This window comes from Pteropus medius, unplaced genomic scaffold (assembly GCF_902729225.1).
Source record: "Pteropus medius unplaced genomic scaffold, Ma_sr-lr_union100, whole genome shotgun sequence".
Lineage (NCBI taxonomy): Eukaryota > Metazoa > Chordata > Mammalia > Chiroptera > Pteropodidae > Pteropus > Pteropus medius.
Window position 1 is genome coordinate 902 of NW_024343838.1, and position 4,388 is coordinate 5,289.

Genomic DNA, 4,388 nt, shown 5'->3' on the forward strand with positions numbered 1-4,388 from the left:
TGTCAATAAGCCCAAATTTTACGGTGTCCTCTATGTAGTACCCCTATTTGAAAATCCTTTTTGAATGAATAGTACCACTAGGGTGGGACACTTTCCAGATCCCATGCAACAGGTGACAGTGAAATTACCAAGGGGTTCTTTACACTGCCATCTGACTATTGCTATGAACCCCGTTGATAATAATAAGGGCCACTACTTGTGATATGTGATAATAGGGTCTTGTCAAAACTCACAGAATGTCAGAGCACAAGAGTAAGTTTTAGTAGACTATATGGACCTTAATTTAATAAAAATGTGTTGATACTTTTTCATTCATTTTCTTAAATGTATCTTATGAATGTAATATATTTCTAATATGGGAAATGTGAGGTACAATATAAGACCTTTGTGTATTATCTAGCATATTTTTGTGTTATTTTAACCTGTTCTAAATAACGTTTATGACGGAGCGAGGTATTCAGATAATGCTGCAAAATTAGCTAGTGTGTCAACAGGAACTGGAGACCTCGTTTACTACTGAACATGAGCAGATTGTGAATTGTCATTGCTTCCTGACCTCCATGGTGACAGCACCACTGATGGACTAAATACATGTGTGTTTATACGCATGAAATAAAAGATAAATATGACAGCCATTTTGCAATAGTCACTTAAATATGGGACACTGAAGAATTTTTCTGGAAGTACCGTAGTGAGCATTATTTCCACAGTACCTTCATCTTGCTGGTCGATCAAGTGTGCCGTCTCTTGTGGTGAGAAACGAACTCTTTCCGCCCACTTCACGCTGCCCCTCCGATAAATATAAAGAAGAGGCTCTGTTCTTCTTTCTTCCTCTACCTTAAAGCGGCCTGGGAAATGCATGACAATACATACAACTATAGACATCTTTCTGGCAGAAGACCACAGGGAAATTAGAAATAATTTCTGCACTGCTACCCGGATGACCCTCCTGAAGCCAAGTTAGGCCGAGGGAGATCGTGCAGTTTGGTGTGCACATGAAACATCCACCAGACAGATTTTGAGGTTGAATACCTTAATTTAGTTGACACATTATAGAAACACAGCAAAGCACAGTGAATGCGTCAGGTCTCCTGGATTCCAAACTCATTTAGAAGCTGCTTGTTGTGATGTTTTCGCCCTAATTCTTAACTTCCTTGGGAAAGAGCCTAAGCAGTGTCCCCAAACTGTGACAAATGTTTACAGTGCTACGTGGAGCCTCAGCCTTGTAGAATCCTAGAGCTAATCAGAAGCTTGTGGACCCTACAAGTGCCTTTAACACCAATGAGTATGACAAAGTAAGCTGTTAGATCCAAATATAGCGTGACCACTGGGGCCTCCCATTCATGATGGGCTGTGTGTGGGAGGTAGTTGGCGCTTCCAGGGATGACCACAGATGCTGAAACTCCTTGCTCTGTGGCTAATGACCCTGTGACAGAGTGGTGAGTACAGGACAGTGATCAAAATCATCAATATAGGGACCCACACCTGAGTCACGATATGCCTCTTTCACGGAGAAGGTAAAAGTTTGGACAATTCCTCACTGCAATACTTCCATCTGAAGAGATGGATTATTAACAAATGTCCAGATACAGTCGGGGAGCGGAAAGAAGGAGTTAATAATGTAAAGTGTCCAGTAGTGAGGAGGTTTCTTTAGAAGATGAAAGCACGTCTTGTGTTGTGTGAGTGGGTCAATCTCCTGAGAAAAAACAATCTCATGCAGACTCACATTCAGAATCACATCACACAAACTCATAAAAACCCCAAATGTCTGAAACACCCGTTCTTCACACCTACGTATAATCCTCGCTTCTGAGGACTAAACAACTGACCAGAGAACTTTCCTGTGTGACCACTTTCTGTCATTACACCCCTAACCCTCATCCCAGGGGCAGGATTGCAGAATCACGGGGCTTCCACACCCAATCGGTAGGAATGGCACACCTTCTTCAGAACCTAGCTTTCTCGTCAGTGACTGTGTGATTAAACAATACGTACGTTTTTCACTGCGTCTGTCGTACGCCTGTCATGGGAGAAAAGAAAACATTGTGAGGATCATATACCCCTGGACACTATTCGCACAGGCCTTCTATTCTCTTGAGGACTCGAGGATACCAGATGGGAAACAGTGCCTGAGTTAACTACCACAAGGGAAAATGTACAGAACATTTGTGGGGAAGCTTGAGGCACTTCATAAAAGCTGTCTCAAGCCCCTTTGATTTGGCAATTACAAAATTCTTTTTGCTCGGAGGAAACTGCTCTGTAGAGGACACTGCTTATGACCCTACAGTGTGTAAGTAATGCTGCCCTTTTTGAATGCCCTCTTGAATCAGCTTTCCGGTGGTGGTAGACTCTCATTCGACATTGTCCTAACTAGTACACTGTCTCTATCATCTAGCAGGTACATGCTCACATTTTCAGATTGTCATTTTATTGAAAAAGAAGTAAAGCAACATTTCCATTTCTGAGGGTGGAAGGCATTTTTACCTTGAGAGCAGATGGGATCTCCGCACTGGAAGGCAATCTAGGAAGTGGCTGCACCCCGGTGGTAGCGGGAGCTAGGGGGACACAGAGTCACCATCAGTTATTGGTGATGCTGCTCAGGACTGTCTCAGAGAGCTCTGCTCAATTTCGTTGTGGGGCTAGAGAATGTGGAAGTGGATGGTGAACAGTATGGACTGAGCGTCTTCTGGGACATTCTCATTGTTGGATGAAGAAAGCCAAGGAAAGAACCAGGAAAGAAGGAGGAATAGAGCCTTTGAAGGTCTAGTTCAAGGAAATCTAATACATCAAATAGCATCTAAATTGCATGCTATGTTTCAATGACAGGGTTCTGATTATCCTGCCCTTCTTAAAGCCTGGCCAAATTCCCACTTCCTCTAATGTACAAGACCATTTCAGCATCCATGCATTCATATATGACGCTAGTGTCTTCAGCATAAAAAATATTTCATATTTTACTTTTAATATGATGAACTTTACATCATATTTATGCTGCTTTTAATCATTTGCGACTACATCGGTGAATAGCATTGATTACGTTCACAGTGCTGTGGACCCATCACTGCTGTCCAGACCCAAAATATTTCCAGGAATAAATCACTCTGCCTTGACCCTCTTTCCAAACCTGTGACTCCTCTTTTCTGGTTCTAGGAATTGGGCTGTTTCAGAATCCTCGTATCAGTGGAATCATAAATGATTTTTCTCTGTAGGCCTGATGTCAACACGCCCAACATTTTTGCAGTGACTATCTATATTATACCCTATTTAAAATCGAACACACGTGTTTTGCCTGAATAGTATCCTACTAGGTACACACACCACATTTGATCCATTCAATACTTGAAGAAATTAGGGGTTCTTGCCACCATCTGACTATTGTGAATCATGCCATTATGCACATTGGTGTATGTATGAGACACTACTTGTGAAATGAGATAAAATGGTCCTGTCAAAACTCACAGAATGTCAGAGCTCAAAGAGTAAGTTTTTATAGACTATATGGACTTTTACTTAATAAACATGTATTGATATCTTTTCATTCATTTTCTCCAATGTATCGTAAAAATGTGAGATATTCCTAATAGGAGAAACGGGAACTAGAATACAGGACTTTTGTGTATTATCTAGTTAACTTACGTGTTAATTGAAACCTGTTCTAAATAACGTCTATCAGGGAGGGAGTTTTCAGATGATGTCGCAAAATCAGCTAATGTGTGAACATGAACTAGAGACCTCTGCATCCTGACCTCCATGGAGACTGCACCCCTGATGGACTGAATACATGTGTGTTTGTATCCATGAAATAAAACATAAATATGACAGCCATTTTGCCATAGCCACTTAAATATGAGACACTGAAGAATTTCTCTGCAAGTGCCTTCGTGAGCACTATTTCCACAGTACCTTCATCTTCCTGGTCTATAAAGTGTTCCGTGACTTGTGGTGAGAAACGGACTCTTTGAGCCCGATTCTCGCTTCCTCTCTCATAAATATTCTGTTCATGTTCTGTTCTTGATTCCTCTTCCATACAGCGGCCTGTGAAATGCATGAGAATACAGAGAACACTACATATCTTGCTGGCAGAAGACAACAGGGCAATTTGGAATAATTTCTCCACAGCTAAGCAGATGACCCTCCTGCAGCCAAATTAGACTGAAGGAGATCATGCATTTTGGTGTGGACAACAAATGTCCACCAGATAGATTTTGTGGGCGACTACTTTAATTTAGTTGAGCCATTCTAGAGACACAGCAAAGCACAGTGACTGCTTCTGGTCTCTGAGATGTCAAACTCATTTAGAAGCTGCGTGTTGTGATGTGATCGCCCTGATTCTTAACTTCTTTGGGACAGAGACTGAGGAGCGACTCCAGCTCTGACAGATGTTTACA

General features: G+C 41.7%; 1 long non-coding RNA gene across 1 annotated transcript; it reads right to left on the bottom strand.

The window, feature by feature from the left end:
- Nucleotides 1-563: 563 nt before the first annotated feature.
- LOC120607033 (uncharacterized) lies at nt 564-3,938 on the bottom strand. The gene is made up of 4 exons (XR_005654036.1): nt 3,904-3,938; nt 2,485-2,555; nt 1,996-2,020; nt 564-848 (listed from the first exon to the last, which is right to left on the bottom strand). It is a non-coding gene; the product is annotated as an uncharacterized LOC120607033 (long non-coding RNA).
- Nucleotides 3,939-4,388: the final 450 nt, after the last annotated feature.